Genomic DNA, 23,682 nt, shown 5'->3' on the forward strand with positions numbered 1-23,682 from the left:
ATAAAAAATCCTTCTCATAAAATACGATCCGTGAGACCTTCTCACAAAAATTTTTGCTATTTTTTTTTTATATCGACTCTATCAGTGGATACATTATTTTTATTGCACTTAAAATGTCTCCATATCCAGTCTCGAACCGAATACAATCCGATTCAAGTTCCCACCCCAGCCCGACAAATACGGGTACATCATTCACTAGCATCGATTCCGACACGTCAAATCCCAGTTGTTTTTTCAAACCAATCCACCGTGCACACGTCTCTCGGGCGTAGTCAACACACAGAGGAAAGAAAGTTTGATTCAATTAATGTCAATCTTTACGAAGATTCCTCCGTTGTCCTTTGTACCCTCGCTCCTTTGAATGTGAGGTGGGAAGAACGTACAAAAAAAGCCCGAGACGACACAAGAGCGAAGAAATGCCACGGCCCATTACGTGACACATCGAAACCCGCAACTTTTTAAAGCAAAGATCTTGTTTCATAAACCTCGATCAATTGTTCTGTGCACTGCATGGACCGGAAGAGCTGCAACAATGGTGGAAGTTGTCTTCTTCTGCAGTCATACTCAAAATCTACGAAACCCTAATAGTTCCATTAGAAATTCTTGTGGGCATGCGGTTTTCTGGCAAAAGCTTGCTGCTTTGATACGTAAAAGGTCTTTCCAAAAAGAGGCACTCCTTGATTTTCAGATCTGATCCTTTTCCACGAAAATTGGTCAAGAAAAGGCAGTAAGTTCAGAAAATATTAATGGGTTTTTGGATTTTTCCGGTGTAGTGAGGGAGATAGGATGCAGACTTGACAGAAGAGAGTGAGCATCCGCAGGCAATTGTATAAGAAGTATGCTTTTGTGGATGCGTGTGCTCACTACTTTTCTGTCATCTTCTCTCTCTATCCCTATCCCTCGTTGTCTAATCTCGTTTTTGTGCTGTGGGAATGCTTGTAAAACGGACTAATCTGTATTATGTTAGTGCTAAATACTGATATATGGCCACTTGATTTTATAAGCCACCTGCCACTGACACTCAGGATTCTGACCAAGCATTAGCACACACCACCACAGATATACAGACAACACACACTACATATCTCTTTAGCAGCAATCTGTGTTTTTTCTCTTGTTTATTCTTTATGTTTTAAAGGCTATTTCTTCTTTTGGCTATGGAAAAAAAATTCATCTCATTTCATGGAAGCGATGGAAAGCTACTATTTGGTTTGTTTTCGCTGCTGGTTTCTTGATTTTTTTTCCATTTTTCTCCTCGAAACATTGTTCTTTTATATTATTTTAACTTATCCACTATGAAAAGGCTTAATTTATTGGGGAGTTCTGAAGCGTGTATTTTGAGGTTGCTTTTGGAGAGGACGAATTGGGTTTTTCAAGGTACGCCTGGGGTACTGTTCTTGTTTTAACGGGAAAAAAAACTAATGTTTTTTCTAGGGTAATCTATTGAATTTGCCAGACTCCAGGGAAAACTTCATCTTTTATCATTTTTTCCGGTGATTCTTATCCGTTCCTAAGCCGAAGATATACAGTAACCAGCTGAAATCTGAATCTCATATTTTTCTTTCTATTCACATTTTTGACATTTTCGCCTTTATTTTATAGGCATGTTTCTTTTTTCTTTAGGGAAAAACTTTGGTTTTTAATTTAGAACGACGAACCCATTTTGAGATTTGTTTGAATCTTGAATCGTAGTGGCTGCAGATTTGATTGAACAAATTTATGTTATGTGAGTTGATGTGTTCCTAGAGTTTCGAGTCTTTGTTTCAGTCTCAGAATCATATATAGAGAAGGGGGAGACTTTCATATCTACATGGACAGGTAAGGCATTTTATGCATTTTCATAAGCCTGATAATCTTCTATCATTTTTCCTTTGTTGCTTTTGGGTCAATTCTCTGCTCAGTGATTTGATGGCTCGTGATTTATTTCAGTGAATGTGCAGAAAATTCTCCACAAAATCTGAGAATACCAGGTACTATTTACTTGTTTAGTTTTCTTGGTGTGATCCATTTAGATGGTGCTGTTTGCTTGTCAAGTGAAAACTTATTCGGTTACAATTTATATGTTACTTGTTTGCTTGATTTTCATTACAACATAAATGTTCTCTTTTTTATTCTGAGAATCTGATTCGAAATTTAATTTCTTAGTGATTGTGGTTAACTACATTAGGATACAATGATGGTTTATGTAGAGGAAGGAGTTGTGATATGCACAATCTAGATTGTGTAAACAGCCTTATGAATCTTATGATTATCACACTAACATGAAAAAACTAGGTGATGGTACTGAAATTTGTTGAGGATTCGCAATACGACATTTAACAATTTAGGAATACAAAGATAGCTTATAATGTAGTTTACTTGTTACCATTGGTCAATTTTAAATGTCGCACATTTTTAAAAAACAAAATTTTTAAATAACATTAGATCTATGCGAAAAGTAGGTCCTAGGTTCTATGTATCACTATACAAAAGATTGTTCCATACGTATTCGCATTTCAGATTTTACATGATGGAGTCTTTCATCAAGTAGCACCAAAGTTTCGTCTAAACCCGTGTTGGATTAAATAGCTATTTTTTTTTGTCCTATGGAGGGATTGCTGGGAAAATAACCATGAAATGCCTTTTGGATCTAAAGTGTTAAGGATTCTCTATAGTCTTTGAGTATTTTCATTGCCTTACATATGCAATTGCAACTTACTTCTTGGTATTCCACGATAAGCGGAAAATAGTTTCAATTTCGATCATGGCACTTTGTTGATATGGGATCACACTCATATTTTGAACCGGTTCTAGTTTGTCATCCTCGTTCTATGTATGAAATGAGAAGAATGACCCTAACTCAACCTAAAAACTACCTCAAGAGGAAGACTTTTTCAAGTCCATATATCCAATTCCTAATGACTCAATCCAACTGATATGAGACATCTAAATTTCTAACACAACCTCCTCATGTCCATGAATGAATATATGGAGTCCAAGACATTATCTGTGACCCATAGGGCAGTCCCTATACATAATAGTGAGTTTGAGCTTTGATACCATGTTAATTTGTACATAGATCATGCAATTGAGATCAATTGATATATGAACAAGAAGAATGAAACAGTTGTTGCTCTCAATCGAGAATGAAGTTTTCTGTCAAAAACTCAACTATTTACAAACTGAATTGTTCTATTTATATGTACACAAGAAAGTATAACTGCCTCTAACTAATTAACCAATCATCAACTAACACTTCATTAGTTGACCAGTCATGAATGGACACTACGTCAAGCTATATATGTGTGTCTCCGCATGAATTCCAGGACTGTGATTAGTATAGAGAAACAAGAGGCATGGAATTAAATTTGCAGACACCACGATGATATATGTTGAACACCTGCAAGAGTGAATCATAGTATTTGAACTATAAAGTAACTTCAAGCAATCAATGTCAAAACTTGTTCACGGTATCATAGTAGTTGTCCTTTGACAACAATATACTTTCACTTTGTGCATTTGCACCTGATCAAGAGCTTGTTTCCAACCCTTGAATTTGGATAGTTAATTACTTGTCTTTGAAAAGAGAAAAAAACACATGAATTAATAATCAAATACATAATTTATCAGGTTATTTATTGATCGAGTTTTTCTTATACTGAGAAATCCCCAATAAAATAAATCTTTTATACTCAAATAAATGGCAAGTGCACGAGTCAAGTTATAATATAGTGTACAATGTACGAGTATCATTCCCAGAGAGATTGATTAGACAAATTTACCTCAATCACAATTCTTTAGTTAATAAAACGATAATTGAATTAATTAACAAATTAGATTTAAATTGAAATAAAATAATTTGACAAACACAATAGTATAAATTAAAATAATAAACAAACGATTGTTAGGATCTCAGTTCACCTACCAATGACTCTTTTCTAATGATCGAATTTCAATTTATAAACCATACTTTTGATGGGATTCCATAATTTATCAATATGCTATGTCGAACTATATTTATATAATTAACAAAATGCAGCGACCAAGTGTCTTTGGATTATTTAACAATTGCAATCGCATTAGTGAACCGTGAAATCCTCTAGCTTTCGACCTATTGGACAATGTCTATAAACATGTACCTCTATATGAATTGTAGATCCACATGTTATAGTTACTCTATCATGTTATATAATCTCCCATCGGTTTCAATTATAACACATAAAATCACTTTGAAGTTGATCATGCTTCAAAGTTGCAAGTATGCTTACAAAACCAAATTCAATCTTAAAAGGGAATTGACAACATAAATGTTTGATGTAAGATCCCCTAAATCTCAACTGAAATAAAAGAGTTGGAGAAAACGCTTTTAAATTCTTGTTCCGCCCTTGATCTCTTGCTCTCCCTCTTCTCCTATCTCGTACCTTGCTTGTGGCGGCTGTGTCTTCTTGTGTGTAAAAGTGAAGTATAACGAATAATCTTTTGTGTATTAGGCTACCATCAGATATAGATGCCTCCAAAAGTCCTCAAAAGTTGAAACAAATCGTGGAGATCTTGTTTTCTTATCGGATCGCACTAGGGCTGGGAAATATCTACTGCCCCACTGTGAGCTCCTCGGCTCTGATTCTTAATCTCTTTTAAGGCGCGCCGTCCACGTGTATCTGGACTTGTTTTTATCCTTGGCGCACTGGCACATGCAGATTATGCCGCCCTAGCGCAGCCTACTCATAAATCTCCCCCAACATTCTTGATTTTTCTCCTCTTTCACCACTTTTTCCTACGAATCTTCTAACCCATGTGAGAAATCGACACAATATGTAAAATATGAATAAAAATGACCATAAATAGAACATGTTAGAATCGAGCAAGAATGACATAATAAAATACATAAAAACGCACCTATCACTTATGTTCCTATTGGTCCGTCTGTTTCATCTATTGTCATGTTGAAAGTTCAATGTAATGTGCCGATTAGAAATCTTGAGCTCTTTCCTAAGCATCGAGTACAAAGGCTTGTTAGTTTCATTTACAAGAGTCGTTGCTAAGAATCCCTTGTGGGTAATGGCACTCTAATGATGGCTATTTTACATTAAAGAGCAGTGATAGAAAGATACGGTGGCAAAAATGACTTGCATATAATATATATGAACCTGAAAATGCATAAGATATAGATTCAAGGAAAGTATGAGGTGGCTGTGAGATGAAAGAGGGGCTATATATTTAGGCATGCGAAGATCTTGCAAGATATGTATGATAGAGTTGCAATAACAGTAAGGACGGATGGGAACCCCAAAAATGTGTCAAAAGAAACCAACATGCATAAACTGTAAATAAATCTATACGCAAACTAAATCAAAGAAGAGCCACACCATGTTGGAAAGCTTGGATAGTTAAATAGGGTGCTTTTTCCACAAAGAATAATGGTACTGAGTTGTCGATACCAAAGCCTATGCATGAGAATGTACGAGGATGATTATTCAAGTTTCGAAATACTTGACATAAATTTTTTTTCAGAACGCAAGGCAATAGCTCTCAATACACGTTCTCAAAACTATGCCTTAAATGGGAATAAAACTCTAGTTGCAAAAAATGAACTTAAACCATGAAATGTTTGAGTGCATACTCTACATTAGTTATTAAAACTTGAAATTATTTTAAATAATAAACTAAGCAAGTTTAGGCACATTAAATGGTAGACTAGGGTTCAAATGGATTATAGTCACATGTCTTCCACTATGATAAATGGTGATTCTTGATTCGTTCATGTGAACTCTTTTGCTATTTTGCCACAACTTAAATCAACATCTTGAAACTAGCCATGGTATGAGTAACACCCAATTGTATTTCATCTACGTACATCCCAACAGATGAAAAACCTCATATCCGTTTAGTCGCTTCATTTCATCACAATCAGGCAACATTAGAAGTTTCAATGGCGTTGAATGCTGTCTCGCCAGTAAATTAATTTATCAACCACCTCTGTGCTTGCAATATTTTATGAATAATCATGAAGAGTCATAAAATAATCAACTTCTTAACATGTCATATGATTGCAAATTATGAAAGTTTTTTTTTTCCTGAATTAGAATTTCAATTAATCATAAGAGATGCAATGCATATATAAAATGTTTCCAAGTCATGCTAGGGTGACGATGTATAAAATTGTAAACCCATGTCTATTCTCAACGATTCAACCTTTATCCCAGGCAACAGTCAACACTAGTGTTTTATTGACCATACCGTTTTCCATAGGTCCTTCTCACATACAAAGCCCCAATCTTCGCCTTCCCAAGTTTACCGTAGTATGACTTTGGTTTCCAATCAATAATAAATTCTATTCATTGTTCGTCGCCTTTTTCATTGAAACTAGATTCTCAATATCTTATCATGCCTCCACCTGACCACTAATAAGTCAAGAATGGATGTAAAGGATAAATAAGCTTAACATGAAACTATACAACACTTAGCTCATGCTCCTCCTTACATACTTGTTATGCACTTTTAGTCATTGAGTTACCAAAATGCTAATATGGTATTGCATATTATTGATATTACACCGACATGACGCTAAACATTGTACTGGTAACTGGTACTGTACTCGGGGGATAAAATGACTAAAAGTGAGAAAGAAGTTAGGTTCATGCATTTAAATCTAATTTGGACTAGTTAAAAGACCAAAATCCAATTTAGGCTGACTTACAAGACGAAAAATTGATATTTCCCCTAAATGCATGTGCAAGTAGGACTTTTCATTATATTTGTGTCATGAAATACTTGTGAAATTTGGTTTTTCAGTCCATCATGTTTGTCCTCTTGCGATTTTAGTCCGCTATATAGTCAAATTGTATTGTGAGTCTGTTAACTTTTTTCCGGCAATTTTAATCCGATTTTGGCCGGAAAAACCTCTACTCGCTGGAATTTGATGATTTAGAGTTGGAGCTTACCCGTGTGCCATAAAATTTTGGGATCTTTCAAAATGGAAAGAAAATTAATTGCACAAAAAATATTTTCCACCTATTTATTTTAGAATCACAAATTTCTAATCATCGAATACTTTAAAATAATAATAAATAAAATGGCAAAAAAAGAGGCTGCTTTTGAATCCTTTGAACGATTGCTTTACTTTCATTTATGTTAATTGACTTTTTTTAATTATTGTTTTGGAGCATTTAATGTTATAGAAGATAATAATTTATAAAATATATATGTGAAATAATTTGTGTGCTGTGTAGGAGAATTTTCCCATCAATTTATAACATCTTCAATTTTTATGTCTGACCAACTATTTCGGTTGTGAATAAATCTAGTAAGCGGACTAGGTCAAGTTATAGTAAATGGATGACGAGTCCAAGTATCGATCCCACAAAGACTAATATTTAATTACTAGAATTTATATCATTTAACTTAAGCTAGACAACATAAATAAAAAGATGATATATGAATTATTAACCTAAGCTATTAAGTAAAATAATTGCAATTAAAAACGAGAGATTCAAATATCAAGGAGGGATTCAAATAGATAACTAAGACACACAACGGTACTAAACTTTACTATCTGACATGTGTTAAAATTCAATTAATTATTTAATTCTTGATAATCACGGTGAAATCCTCAATTTTATTTATTAAACGATTCCTCGAGTTAATAAACCTATTTAAATCTAACAGTTCAATTATTTCTAATTGAATTTAATTAGATCTAAATGCATTAAATCTTCGTGGAATTTCAGTTTTCACCTAAAATCGCATACTGAAACCAAATACTATTTTTAGTCAGTTTAACCATGTGTTGATGTCTTTGTTGCAATATTTAACCAATCATCTTTCGATTCGTGATTAATCAACAAACATGTAAATAGTTGATCAGACTATTAACAAAAAATATTAAACCAACGTCAACCAATAATTAAAATCAAGAAAAAATATATATTGAAAATAAACCAAATATCAACAAAGTATTATTTGGCCCTATCGTGGTCTTCTAAATAAAATTATTCCATGAATTCAAAATAAAAGTGAAAACTTCGGATATAATTTCATAGAAGAAAACAAAATAAAGAAGGAATACGAGGAATTCTCAGTGATTTTTGGCGTGTGTTGAGGAATTCCTCATGCTTCCGCCTCTTCCTCTCTGGTGTTGTCTTCCGTGTAGTCTTCTGTTCACTTCTGTTCTATCTCCATTCTTCTTTTCTCTCTGTACCCTTCTTTCTCTCTGTTTCTTTCCTTTCTTCTCTCTCCTCCTCTATTGTGCTCTCTTCCTTCCCCCCCCCCCCTCACGTCTCTCTCATCTGTCTGCTCTCTTCCGCGCTGCTTTTTCTTTTTCTCTTTCTCTTTTTGTGCCTGGTCTTCATGTTAACTGCCTTCTTCTCTCTCTGTTCTTCTCTCCTCCTTCCCCCTTTCTGCGCTGGTTTTTTTCTCTTTTTTGCGCCTCCTCTTTACGTTACTGCCTTCTTCTCTCCTCTTTCCCCCCTTCTGCCCTGGTTTTTTTTCTCTTTTTTGCGCCTCTTTTCTTGCTGCTCACGTACGATGCCTTTTATATTTCTTCATGGACTTAATCCTCCAACTCCTTGAAGCTCATGTCAATTTAAAAAATTATATATAAGATTGTAGAGATTTTATTTATCTTCTGCACAGATTTTCTTCCAAAATTTCAATATTCTCAAGATAATAAAATATAAAAATATTTTATTTCCTTTCTTTTGGTACTTTGCTTCATTTGAAGTTTTGTAAAATCATCTATCTCTCAATGGACTTTTTTTCCTCTTTTATTCAAATCTACAAATATTATAAAATTAATTCAGATAAGCACATAACTAGGGATACTAATTACAGATAAACACAAATATTATAAAATAAAATCCCTATAAAATTTGGACTTATCAATGCCAATTATCAAATTCTTGCAGCCAAAAGCGGACTAAAATTGCCAAAATATTAAACATACATGTTGCTACAATTTGACTATTTCAGATTTAAATCGCAATGGTGCAAAAATAACGGACTAAAAAAATAATTTTACCCGAAGTGCTTAGTATGCAAGTGTTACTTTATTCTCTACTTAGCTACACAAGTATTGACATACTGATTCCAAACATATAATCACGTTACCCATATCTCGACTCACACACTCATGGTCACCTTATCATGACAGGTTAATTTATCACAAGGCTACTCCAATTAGTGAATTAGTTATCGTTTTTGGCTTACACTTTGTTTATAAATATGTTAAATCTTTCATATATAATAGTATCCGGGTGCACGTTATGTGTGCTTATACAATCCATTTTTTTGAAACGAAAAACCCAAAAAAAATAAAAAATAAATGGTAAAATGAAAAAATAGAAAAACACGTAGAAATAGTAGGTAGAGAACAATTTTTGAAAAATGACATTTTTGTAAATTAATAGCCACTAAAAGGCAATAAATCTACATGAATTGTACAAATGTGACATTTTCGTAAATAAATAGTCATCAAATGGCAAAAAAAGAAGGTTGTTCATACCAACCTACCAAACACTCGCTCAAGCTTAATACAATATAGAGATGATTCAGAGATGTTTCAAGCCATTGACATTGAATCAGATACTTTGTCTATACGAGAAATCGAGCCTATCATGCTATTTAACTCCAATTAAACTTCAGCCAGCACTCCACATAATGTTTTCCACTTAAATATATTCATATGCTAAAAGTATACTAACATGCTTAACAAACCAAACATTTGATAATAGTTAAATTCTTTCATTTAATACGAACAAGTATGGAACACCAAAAAATGACACTCATAAAAGAGAATTGACATAAAAGCATTTTACTTTTAAAGGCAATTATGCAAGAAATATAAATGTGAAGCATTTTTTACTTAAGCTTTGGGACATCCAAGTCTCATAAGACGTTCCAGCTCCCCAACAAAATGGTTTCCTGGTTTCCTCTTAGGAAGAATATAGAATATTTGAGTTAGAATCAAAAGAAAAATAAGATTTTGATGAAAAAACATGAAACTTGTTGAGAGGGATGAAACCCTCGTTACTCTCACTTGGTGCCTACCAAAAAGAGTGAGAAAATGTAATTTATGCTCAAAAGGTTCTAGTTAATGAAGGGAAAGGACCCTAAAGCCCACCAAGGAACCACGACCAAAACCGCTGTCAGGTTCGTGCATGTGTATTTTTTATGGAATATAGAGAATGGGTCCGTGCCACTTACGTATTTGATATGCTACACAATGCCTTGCCCCATACATTTCCTAATGGTTGTTTGGTGTATGCCTGTTACACGACACATTTACCTTACCGCAAAGCCATGGTCGAGGTCGAGCTATGACCATCGTACTGCCTCATATTAAAGAAAGTGTGTTCTCACTCACATTTTTGTGGTCCCATCTTGGCCACGTATAAGTCCGTACACGTCTGTTTGGGTCCATTCTCAGCACTGGAACGAGAATCACTTCAGAACTTGATCTTTCAGTATGAGTCCCAAAATTAGGAATAGTAAGGTTAAAAATCAAGTCAATTTCCCTTGGCCACGAAGCGCAAAATTTGAACTTTTTGTGCATTCATGATTGAATGGATGTACAGGAAGATTGGGCAATAAGTTTATGTGACTTCAGATTGCTACCAATACTAAGAGGAAAGTTGAAAAGGTCAGTCATTGGAACTATAAAACAAGGAGGTGAGAGTTGGAGAAAGAAAATTTTTAACATTTTCGAAAGATTAATGGATCTAATCAATATGCCAATTTCGTAATGTGTGGTTACACATGAATAAATTAAATTAGAAACAAACAGACATGATCGATTAGGGGGTAAATCGTTGAGCTACAATAGCTCGGTTCTTGAAATGTTGAACACCAATGAATTAAATCGAGTTTGGTGTTCAAACCAAGCGAAAAATACTCGAAATAATCATTCGTAGAAACCGATTAAATATTTTGTAAAGAATTTAAAATATATGCAAGTTGAATGAATAAAAATATTTTGGTTGAAGCATTTTATCAAACACTTGGTATGAAATATTTTGGTATTTGAAGAACACATAAAATGCTTCAACAATGCATCTTTAAAATTATGAAAATGATAAGTAAATGCAATAAACTAATAGACACGAATTTATTTATGGATGTTCGGAGACTTCAAATGCTCCTACATCATCACTAGAAGACTTTGATTTATACAACTACTTGTACAAACCCATTCAGCTAGGACTTACCCACTGCCTGAACTGAACTCCTTGCACTCAAGATTGTAGGCAGCACCTCACAATCAGTATATTGTTTAATGTCTCATATGCAAAGACTACAAACACATTGTCTTACGTCTTTGTGTGAATACTCACTCAACTAAACTTTGAAGTTCAACTCTCTTTTATATGTGTGAGTGATTGTGTGAGGAATTTATCCTTTACAGTGTGCATATCAAATGTATCCTCACACAAGGGCTTGTGCTCTCAACTAGCTGATTTTTTCATGCTAACTGCCCATGCTTTGAATCCTCTTCAAAAGCTCTTGTTTGATCTTCTAGATGATGTATTTATAGGCCCCAACAATGATATATACGTTAGACACAAGAATATGACCGTTTGAAAAGTTTCTGTACTGTTTCTGAGGTTGCAACGGTCAAATTCATCTTGCTGGACATTTTCTCGACTGGTAAACTCTGGTCATTTCAACTGGTCAGCAGCTGGTTCAGTTCAGTTCAGTTGGTCAACTGCTGATTCAGTTCAGTTCAGCTGGTTCGGTTCAGTTCAGCTGGTTCAGTTGGTCTGGTTCAGTTGATCAGCAGCTGGTTCAGTTGGTCTGGTTCAGTTGATCAGCAGCTGGTTCAGTTCAGCTGGTCTGGTTCAGTTGGTCAGCAGCTGGTTCAGTTCGGTTGGCCTAGTTCAGTTTCAGTTGGTGTGCTGAAATCAGCCTAGCTGATTTCAATTTGCGCAGAACCAGTAGCTTCATCGTCATTTATCAGCATCTTAAACTTCGATTCAAACTTTGATTTCTGAAGATGATTTGTAGATCTTTGTCTTATCTTTCCAACGCATACTGAATCGCTTCATTTCGATAACTTAGCTGAGAGATATGACCAAAATACCGCAACTGCTCAAACCCAACTGATTGCTGTTTTCGTGTGATCAGTTCGGTAATTAAGCGATCAGTTAGACCACGATAACATCCGATTTTTCCCAACTGACGTGAAATACGACTTGTTCCAAATTGAGTTTTCCGATCAGTCAAGTTGGCGGATTGTCATTTGGATCATCCAGCTGGGAGATATCATCAAAACACTGAAGCTTGCCAGAAATTCAGTTTGTGCAGAATTCGATTTCAGTTTGCTTCTTGTGTTAATAACTTCACACTTGAGTAAATATGTTAGAAACACAATAACAAGCTTTGTTAACATTAAAATCAAGATTGCGAACTTGAAAAGTTTCAACACAAACTTTGTGAAGAAACTGTTGGAATAGAACCACAGAAGATAAGGTTATTTGATAATTGCTTCTGCAAGTCGAACATCGACCAATAAATAATTCTGTGAGATAGTGTACAGATATAAAAAGATGGCTTGAAGGAGACAGAAACCAACGCACGTGATTTTGGATCTGTCTGACGTCATTGATGATTGATGACTTTAGTCATTGTAAGTTTGTGTTATGAACATTAAAACATAATTATACTTCTTTGATCTTAAATAGAATACGGACTTACAACTTCTTGATTGATAGTTACGAATATGTGGACCTCAACATAACATGACTTATCTCATTTTGATTCTAATATGCCAAATGGGTTGCTGTATTATATAGGCAAAGTGTGGATCTAAAGAATGTATGGTATATGCATATATATTTGAAAGTAAGAATGTATGGTATGTTGGCAAACTTTTGCCGGTTAGTTTTGAGTTGGTTTTTTTATTACCGATCATAACTGATCTTGTATGTTCAACTTAAATTTTTTTTGGTGAACATTTACTGGTTAGTTTTGAGTAGTTTTTTTTTTTTAATTATCCACCATAACCACCTATGTCCAACTTAAATGTTTTCTTTCATTAGCTGTGTTGATTGTTATAAGTCCAAAGGTATGAAATCGACGATTGAATCTGTATAATAATATGTGTTTTGAAATGAAGGGATTGAGAGAGTCACTTTTGTAATTAATTTATTGCCCATGTGATTATTCGTTGAAAGAATGATATAACTTTTGCTTAATGGTTTTGAGGTATGTCTGTGTGAGCCTATTTAGCGTAGGATTTTAGCTTGCAATAATGTGCTAACTTATGTCATCTTTTTTATGCATCTTTGACATGTCCTGGCTTTTGTATGATTCAGTTGGTGTGCTGAAATCAGCCTAGCTGATTTCAATTTGCGCAGAACCAGTAGCTTCATCGTCATTTATCAGCATCTTAAACTTCGATTCAGACTTTGATTTCTGAAGATGATTTGTAGATCTTTGTCTTATCTTTCCAACGCATACTGAATCGCTTCATTTCGATAACTTAGCTGAGAGATATGACCAAAATATCGCAACTGCTCAAACCCAACTGATTGCTGTTTTCGTGTGATCAGTTCGGTAATTCCGCGATCAGTTAGACCATGATAACATCCAATTTTGCCCAATTGACGTGAAATACGACTTATTCCAAATTGAGTTTTCTGATCAGTTAAGTTGGCGGATTGTCATTTGGATCATCCAGCTGGGAGATATCATCAAAATACTGAAGCTTGCCAGAAATTCAGTTTGTGCAGAATTCGGTTTCAGTTTGCTTCTTGTGTTAATAACTTCACACTTGAGTAAATATTGAAAGTTTAAAAAGGGGCGAAGAATAACGAAGCACGATTGTGTGCTTACCCGAAAAACTCTTCCATTATACAACTAGAGTTTACAATCTTTATATAGAGAAACATATGTAACAAACCTAGATACCACAATCCTAAGATATATAACAAACTCCTAATAAATAAGATAAATTGTTATCTACCGATAAGACTAAATCTAATCCTAACAAACAATTAAAAAATACACACGCTAACACCCCCCCCTCAAGCTGGACTGTACAGGTTGTACATTCTAAGCTTGGTTACAAATTTTTGGAACGTTGGCTTGAACAAAGCTTTTGTTAAGATGTCAGCCGTCTGTTCTTCGGTGGGGATGTGTTTTACTGCCAGAATCCCTTGGTCTATCTTTTCCTTGATGAAGTGTCTGTCTACCTCTACGTGCTTAATCTTGTCATGGTGAACTGGATTGTGGATGATGGAGATTGCTGCATTGTTGTCGCGGAATTCTCGAATTGGTCCTATAGCCTCCAGCTCAAGTTCTTTCAAGAACATTTTTATCCATAAGCCTTCGCATGTTCCAAGAGCCACTGACCGTAGTTCGGCCTCAGCACTACTTCTAGCTACAACGTTTTGTTTCTTACTACGCCACGTAACCAGATTCCCCCATACAAAATAGCAATATCCAGATGTAGATCGTCGATCTATTGGAGATCCAGCATAGTCAGCATCAACAAACATCTGTATATCTCTGCTTTCGGTCATTCGAAATAAAAGGCCTCTTCCCGGATTCCCTTTTGGGTACCTAAGAATTCTGTAGAGGGCCCTCATATGAGTTTCTGAAGGAGAGTGCATAAACTGACTTACACAACTAACTGCAAACCCAATATCCGGGCGTGTGTGAGAGAGATGAATCAGCTTGCCCACTAGCCGTTGATAACTACCCTTGTCAACCTGTTTGTCATCTGAGTTAATCACCAATTTCAGATTTGCGTCCATGGGAGTATCAGCTGGTTTTGAGCCTAACATGCCAGTTTCTTTCAATAGGTCGAGAGTGTATTTACGTTGAGACACTGAGATGGAGTCCTTGTTCCTAGCAATCTCCATTCCAAGAAAAAATCTGAGATTACCGAGGTCCTTCATATCAAATTCCCTTGCTAATTCAGCTTTAATTCTCTGCATCTCGAATTTGTCATCACCAGTTAGAACAATCTCATCGACATAGACTATTAAAATAGTAATACCGGTTGACTGTCGTTTGTAGAACAGCGTGTGCTCAACTTGAGCCTGCTTGAAACCTTGTCACAAATTTCATAAATCTCCCAAACCAAGCTCTTGGCGACTGCTTGAGTCCGTATAAGGACTTCTTCAACCTACACGAATTACCTTGGTTGTGGTTGGTGTTGAACCCAGGAGGTAGATCCATGTAAACTTCTTCTTTTAATTCCCCATTTAAAAAAGCATTTTTCACATCAAGTTGTAGAAGTGGCCAATCAAGATTAACTGCGAGAGACAAGAGAATACGTATGGAATTTATTTTTGCCACCGGAGCAAAGGTTTCTTGGAAGTCGATACCTTGGGTTTGAGTATATCCCTTTGCGACGAGTCTTGCTTTGTGTCGCTCAATAGTTCCATCTGAATTGTATTTGATGGTAAATACCCATTTGCAGCCTACTGATTTTTTATCTTGTGGTTTCTGAACAATTGTCCAAGTTTCATTCTTCTCAAGAGCTTCCATTTCATTTAAAATAGCTTGTTTCCACCTGTTATCACACCATGCTTCCTCAAAGTTCTTTGGAATTTCTGTGTTGGCTAGTTGAGATACAAAGACCTGCATAGCTTGAGACAAGTGTGCATAACCGAGAAAATCTGAAATGGGATGGTTAGTGCAAGCACGTTTTCCTTTCCGTAATGCTATAGGAATGTCAATTTCAGAGAGTGTTAGATCCTTACCAGGGACCGGGAGTTGTGCTTGGTCATGAGAGGTGTCGGGTTCTTCTATTTGCTGCAGGTTTTTTCTTCTTTCGTAACACCTGTCATATGGCTGTATTTTTGTAGTGCTAATTGGATTTGGAGGAAGCTTTTTGGAGATTTCAGGGGTTTGATTTGGTGGGATTTGGGTAATATTTGGTGGATTTGGTACTGATATACTAGGATCAGGAGTATCTGTCAGTAGAAACTCCCAGTCCACTGTTGGAGGGTGATTTGAATCCCAGAAAATGTCATGATCTGTTGCTGCATTTTCCCAGAAATTTGCGCCACTCACTATCCCCCCCTGAAGCTGATTTATGGGATAAAATGCTTGATTTTCAAAGAATGTGACATTGTGTGAGATCAAATATTTTTTTGTAGACGGACAAAACACACGATATCCCTTTTTTGTGGAAGAGTATCCTAGAAAATTACAAGGTAAAGCCCTGGGGTCAAGTTTGCTCTTAGTGGGACAGGTATTGTGGATAAATGCCTTACACCCAAATACTCTAAGGTCTAGTTCTGAGTATATACGTGAAGTTGGAAAGGATCTAAGAAGGGTTGACAAAGGTGTATTGAAACCAAGGACTTTTGATGGTTGGCGATTAATAAGATAGCACGCCGTTAAGGTTGCGTCCCCCCAAAAATGTTTAGGAACATTAGCTGTGAATAAAAGTGTGCGTGCAACTTCAAGAAGATGATTTTTTCGCTCGGAGATTCCATTTTGTTGAGGTGACTCAACACAAGAGCTTTGATGTAATAGACCATTTTTTGTGATAAAAGCATTCATGACAGAGTTGAAGTACTCAGTGCCATTGTCAGTGCGAAGAACTTTAATGGTTGTGTTAAATTGATTTTTGACCATGGTATAAAATGAGAAAAATATGGTTGGAGCTTCCGATTTTTCTTTAAGTAAATAAACCCAAGAGACACGAGAGTGGTCATCAGTAAATGTAATAAACCATTTTTTGTTTGAGTGAGATGCAATCCTCGAAGGTCCCCACAAATCGCTATGAATAAGCGAAAAAGGATGTGATGGCTGGTATGGTTGAGGGGAATAAGGAATTTTTTTGTGTTTTGCAAGTTGACAAATATCACAATCAAATCGTTCATTTTTCAAGAATAATGTAGGAAACAATCTTTGCAAATATTGAAAACTTGGATGACCTAAACGACAGTGAAGGAGCTTTATTTGTTGACGCCTAGAAAGGGTAGAGGAGGATCCAACGGCCGCCAGATGTTTATTTTTAAAAAAATCACCTTGCTGAAAATAGTAGAGACCCGAGCTTTCCTCAGCATTCCCAATCACTCAGCCCGATCTCTGGTCCTGAAAAGAACATCGTGAAGGTGAGAAAATAGCATTACAATTCTGATCCATTGTCAGCTTGCTGATGGATAATAAATTACACGAGAAACCAGGTAATATAAAGAACATTTTTCAAGCATAACGAGGGACCGAGGGAGACTGAACCAGTCCCATGGATGCGCAAGGAAGATCCATCAGCAATCTTAACAGTGTGCGAAAAAATGCTCGGAGAATAAGTAGTAAAAAATTCTTTGCTGCCCGTCATATGATCAGAAGGCGCCTGAGTCAATTAACCATGGAGCTTTTGATGGGTCAGAAATTGAGTTTAAAGGTTTACCGGTTGAAGCCATAAAAGAGGCGGTATGAGCAGATGAGAAAATTTTGCTCAATTGATCTAGTTAAGCATCAGTGAAGAGGGCAGGAGGCGGTGGAGCTATTGCGGCCTGTGCAGATGTTGTGTGACCAGAATTGTCGCGCATATGCTTAGGAACCCAATCGGCAGGCTTCCCATGTAGTTTCCAACATTTTGATTTTGTGTGATATGGTTTGTGACAGTGATCACACCAAGTTGTTGGTTTCTTGCCCTTCTCATCACTTGTCCGAGCTGCCATAGCCGATGAATCAATAGGTGAAGATACATTGGGGCCGAGCATTACAGATTTGCGATGTTCCTCGCGACGTACTTCAGCGAAAATTTCATCGAGAGATGGTAAAGGTTTCACACCAAGAATTCGACCACGCACTTCATCTAAAGAGGGGTTGAGACCAGCAAGAAAATCATATGTGCGCTCCTTCTCTAGTATGCGACGATGGAGACGTGCATCAGCCGGATCTTTCCAATCTTGAGGTTGGAACAAATCTAATTCCTGCCAGTCACGAGTTAGAGAATGATAATAATCAGAGACACAGCCATCAGCTTGACGGAGGTCGCGAGCTCTCGTTGTTAAAGCGAACATCTGAGACGAGTCTTCGTGGTCTGAATAAGCCCGTTTGACTGCGTCCCAAATGGCAGAAGCAGTCCCGTACATGAGATAAAGTTCTCCAATCCTGTTTTCCATGGAGTGGATGAGCCAGGACATGACCAGAGAGTTCTAGATGTCCCAGGCAGCAAACGAAGGGTCCTCCACGGGAGGGGAAGGGATCGACCCATCGAGATATCCGAATTTCCCTTTGCCACGAATGACCATCTGGATAGATCGAGACCAGAGAACAAAGTTGCGGCCATTAAGTTTGTATGCAGTGATGGCGCCGGAAAAAGAATTATCGGAATGCAAGGTAGTAGGAGCTGTGAGGGAGGTAGGTATAGAGGTTTCCGATGCAACCTCTGAATCATTGCCTCCAGATACTCCGGCCATGAGAGCGATGGAATTCATTGTTCTCAATTCAAAGGAATAAGAATAACCTGGCTCTGATACCATGAAAGTTTAAAAAGGGGCGAAGAATAACGAAGCACGATTGTGTGCTTACCCGAAAAACTCTTCCATTATACAACTAGAGTTTACAATCTTTAAATAGAGAAACCTATGTAACAAACCTAGATACCACAATCCTAAGAGATATAACAAACTCCTAATAAATAGGATCAATTGTTATCTACCGATAAGACTAAATCTAATCCTAACAAACAATTAAAAAATACACACGCTAACAAATATGTTAGAAATACAATAACAAGTTTTGTTAACATCAAAATCAAGATTGCGAACTTGAAAAGTTCCAACAATCTCCCCCTTTTTGATGATCACAAAACTTGGATAAACAATCAACTCAACTAACATATTTCTCTCCCTTTTTGTGTGAATCAAAAAGTCATATTTTCAAAACATTTTAAACAAAATTTTCTCCCCCTCAATATTTAAAAACAATCAACTTATTAAAATTATAATGAGTTCTTCCCCTATATTTTTGGAATTTTGAAATTTATAAAAGAAGATGGATAACTAATCAATTTTCTCCATGACTCATTTTCTGCCGCAGCACATATGCTCTGCCTTCAACGAATAAACTGTATTTTCTCGAGCATAACTAGGCTGCAAATTTTATACCGCTGTAAACCTCTATGAGTCTAGTTTGCAACGCAAAAGCGGTTCGTCATTTGGACACTCGAGCAAGGAGATATGTCATTTTTCCTACGGTCGCTGCAAGCTGCACGAAAAATCAGTTTTGCATATATATGTTTAAAAAATATGAAATTTTCGAATTTTAAACATCAAAATCAGTTTCAATGTTCTTTCAAGAACAACCCGCTATGATACCAATAGGCAGGATCGATTAGGGGTAAATCGTTGAGCTACAATAGCTCGGTTCTTGAAATGTTGAACACCGATGAATTAAATCGAGTTTGGTGTTCAAACCATGCGGAAAATACTCGAAATAATCCTTCGTAGAAACCGATTAAATATTTTTTAAAGCATTTAAAATATATACAAGTTGAATGAGTAAAAATATTTTGGTTGAATCATTTTATCAAACACTTGGTATGAAATATTTTGGTATTTGAAGAACACATAAAATGCTTCAACAATGCATCTTTAAAACTATGAAAATGATAAGTAAATGCAATAAACAAATAGACACGAATTTGTTTATGGATGTTCGGAGACTTCAAATGCTCCTACATCACCCTTTCTTCCCCTGGGGAAGGATTCACTAGAAGACTTTGATTTATACAACTACTTGTACAAACCCATTCAGCTAGGACTTACCCACTGCCTAAACTGAAATCCTAGCACTCAAGATTGTAGGCAGCACCTCACAACCAGTATATTGTTTAATGTCTCATATGCAAAGACTACAAACACATTGTTTTACGTCTTTGTGTGAATACTCACTCAACTAAACTTTGAAGTTCAACTCTCTTTTATATGTGTGAGTGATTGTGTGTGAGGAATTTATCCTTTACAGTGTGCATATCAAATGTATCCTCACACAAGGGCTTGTGCTCTCAACTAGCTGATTTTTTCATGCTAACTGCCCATGCTTTGAATCCTCTTCAAAAGCTCTTGTTTGATCTTCTAGATGATGTATTTATAGGCCCCAACAATGATATATACGTTAGACACAAGAATATGACCGTTTGAAAAGTTTCTGTACTGTTTCTGAGGTTGCAACGGTCAAATTCATCTTGCTGGACATTTTCTCGACTGGTAAACTCTGGTCATTTCAACTGGTCAGCAGCTGGTTCAGTTCAGTTCAATTGGTCAACTGCTGATTCAGTTCAGTTCAGCTGGTTCGGTTCAGTTCAGCTGGTTCAGTTGGTCTGGTTCAGTTGATCAGCAGCTGGTTCAGTTGGTCTGGTTCAGTTGATCAGCAGCTGGTTCAGTTCAGCTGGTCTGGTTCAGTTGGTCAGCAGCTGGTTCAGTTCGGTTGGCCTAGTTCAGTTTCAGTTGGTGTGCTGAAATCAGCCTAGCTGATTTCAATTTGCGCAGAACCAGTAGCTTCATCGTCATTTATCAGCATCTTAAACTTCGATTCAAACTTTGATTTCTGAAGATGATTTGTAGATCTTTGTCTTATCTTTCCAACGCATACTGAATCGCTTCATTTCGATAACTTAGCTGAGAGATATGACCAAAATACCGCAACTGCTCAAACCCAACTGATTGCTGTTTTCGTGTGATCAGTTCGGTAATTAAGCGATCAGTTAGACCATGATAACATCCGATTTTTCCCAACTGACGTGAAATACGACTTGTTCCAAATTGAGTTTTCCGATCAGTCAAGTTGGCGGATTGTCATTTGGATCATCCAGCTGGGAGATATCATCAAAACACTGAAGCTTGCCAGAAATTCAGTTTGTGCAGAATTCGATTTCAGTTTGCTTCTTGTGTTAATAACTTCACACTTGAGTAAATATGTTAGAAACACAATAACAAGCTTTGTTAACATTAAAATCAAGATTGCGAACTTGAAAAGTTTCAACACAAACTTTGTGAAGAAACGGTTGGAATAGAACCACAGAAGATAAGGTTATTTGATAATTGCTTCTGCAAGTCGAACATCGACCAATAAATAATTCTGTGAGATAGTGTACAGATATAAAAAGATGGCTTGAAGGAGATAGAAACCAACGCACGTGATTTTGGATCTGTCTGACGTCAATGATGATTGATGACTTTAGTCATTGTAAGTTTGTGTTATGAACATTAAAACATAATTATACTTCTTTGATCTTAAGTAGAATACGGACTTGCAACTTCTTGATTGATAGTTACGAATATGTGGACCTCAACATAACATGACTTATCTCATTTTGATTCTAATATGCCAAATGGGTTGCTGTATTATATAGGCAAAGTGTGGATCTAAAGAATGTATGGTATATGCATATATATTTGAAAGTAAGAATGTATGGTATGTTGGCAAACTTTTGCCGGTTAGTTTTGAGTTGGTTTTTTTGTTACCGATCATAACCGATCTTGTATGTTCAACTTAAATTTTTTTTGGTGAACATTTACTGGTTAGTTTTGAGTTGTTTTTTTTTTTTTAATTATCCACCATAACCACCTATGTCCAACTTAAATGTTTTCTTTCAAAGGACTTAGCTGTGTTGATTGTTATAAGTCCAAAGGTATGAAATCGACGATTGAATCTGTATAATAATGTGTGTTTTGAAATGAAGGGATTGAGAGAGTCACTTTTGTAATTAATTTATTGCCCATATGATTATTCGTTGAAAGAATGATATAACATTTGCTTAATGGTTTTGAGGTATGTCTGTGTGAGCCTATTTAGCATAGTATTTTAGCTTGCAATATGTGATAACTTATGTCATCTTTTTTATGTATCTTTGACATGTCCTGGCTTTTGTATGATTCAATCTTGTATTTTGTTATGAATCAAACGGGCATGCGTTGAAAAGAAATATCATTCACAGCTAAGTTATCATTCATCATTTCATGCTTGGATCATATTGTTTGTTGGTCTATATTTTCTTTTTACTTTTGTACAAGAAACAAAATTCATGGACAAATTTAAAATGTATGAACGAATGATTAGGCATAGTTCTGAGCTCTAACCTGTCTTGCGGAAAGAGAAAATTAACACCCAATTGGATTCCTAATCTCCACATGAATAGAGATATATAAAGAAATCAAGTTCTTTGAACATCATTATATACGAGGCTTAGATGTTGCTCCACAAGTTGCTGTACATCCATTTCATAATTTGTATTTGTAGAGGACCACGAGTTGTTAACATGAAAAAGTTGGTTTCCAGTCTAGAATCCCAGTACCAGGTGCTTGAAATGGACACGTTTGAACAAAAACTCCATGATCTTTCGACAAAGGTAATGTAGCTTGTTTTTCTAAGAGAAGTATTCAAGAACTCTATAAATTATTAGAAAATTTCTCAGTTATGTGACCTGATATTGAATAACCAGAGCCACGGTGACATGATTGATAAAGTTTTTTTCCCATTTGCCTATGTAGCGGTGTGATTTCTTGATTTGTGAGATTCGGCAGATGGTTTAGGTTATGGAGTTTGAACATGATTGGGTGGAGTTGAGCCTTTGCAGAAGGGTGCCGAAGGATGAAAGCAATCGGCAAATAAATGGAAGATGAAAAAGATTTAAGGTGGCATCCTCCAATGACATGTTTCAGTTGGTTGTGTCCTGAACCCGGTCAGCGGCACACATGAGTAAACCCGACCCGTCCCTAACATGGAATACTTTCTGTTATCATGTAGTCAGGTGTGTGCTTCCTCATAGTATACTTCGAGGAATGGATTATGAGATTGGAACCTATTTCCAGCTTCCATGTATCTTGGGATTGATTCATTGCATCATAAGATATATCTTCTTTACCCTTTTCTTTTCTTTCTTTTCTTTTCTTTTCCTCTCTTTTGCTTCCATTACCGATTATTTTCATCTTTGTATCATTTATTTGGCATGATGAAGCGCTTTTTTTTTCTTTTTTTCTTTTTTTTTTTGCATTTTTTACTATATACACTCCATTTTATGAATATATTTTTATTTTTAAATTAGATTGTGAGTTGTATAAATTAGAGTGTACATAATATTAACTGGATTATAATAATAACCATTTATTTATTTAATTTCTATTAAATTCATTTTATTGATAAAAAATGTATGGTTGCTAACTCAATTAAGGTTGAGATTAAGGGAGTTTCTTATATGAATGGATAGCCTCTTCATGGAAAAATGAGATACACAAACCTCTGCTTGCTGGAACCCACCATATATCTGGACACCACCCCCAACGGGTGCTGTAAAATGCGACATTGATGCAACCTTCTTTGAATACATAGGCCGTGGGTATAGGCATGGTGGTGCGCGACGAGGAGGGAAAATTCGTCATGGCCAGAATAAATTTGATGAAAGGACTACGATGCATCAAAGAAAGAGAAGCTATAAGCTTGCTTGAAACCCTGTCATGGATATGCAACACATATTTCACAACTGTCCTCTTCGAGGTAGAGACACAGCTAGTCTTCCAAGCTGTGAAGGCAACAAATGCGGATTTGGCTATGTTCGGAGTCATCATCAGACAATGTCGAGAAATATTATCAGTAATCCCAAATTTTTCGGTTCGCCTTGTTTGTAGACAAGCAAACGAGATTGTTTATGTGTTAGCCAAGCACTCTAGTTTTTATGCTAGTTTTTTTTATTTGGTTGGAAACACCAATGTATCGGTGATCTTTAGAATATTTAATCTG

The 23,682-nt window shown here is 36.0% G+C and overlaps 1 long non-coding RNA gene across 8 annotated transcripts; it reads left to right on the top strand.

Annotated features, from left to right (window-relative positions):
- Positions 1 to 190: 190 nt before the first annotated feature.
- On the top strand, positions 191 to 23,666 carry LOC142505066 (uncharacterized). 8 transcript variants are annotated; one of them, XR_012804362.1, is made up of 4 exons: positions 192 to 1,818; positions 1,930 to 1,970; positions 22,225 to 22,294; positions 22,437 to 22,580. It is a non-coding gene; the product is annotated as an uncharacterized LOC142505066 (long non-coding RNA). The 8 variants fall into 8 exon arrangements; XR_012804368.1 differs by having other exon boundaries at positions 195 to 727; positions 1,304 to 1,970; positions 22,437 to 22,893; XR_012804367.1 differs by having other exon boundaries at positions 195 to 1,209; positions 1,304 to 1,970; positions 22,437 to 22,892.
- The last annotated feature ends 16 nt before the right edge of the window (positions 23,667 to 23,682 follow it).

This window comes from Primulina tabacum, chromosome 10, assembly GCF_025594145.1.
Source record: "Primulina tabacum isolate GXHZ01 chromosome 10, ASM2559414v2, whole genome shotgun sequence".
Taxonomy (NCBI): domain Eukaryota; kingdom Viridiplantae; phylum Streptophyta; class Magnoliopsida; order Lamiales; family Gesneriaceae; genus Primulina; species Primulina tabacum.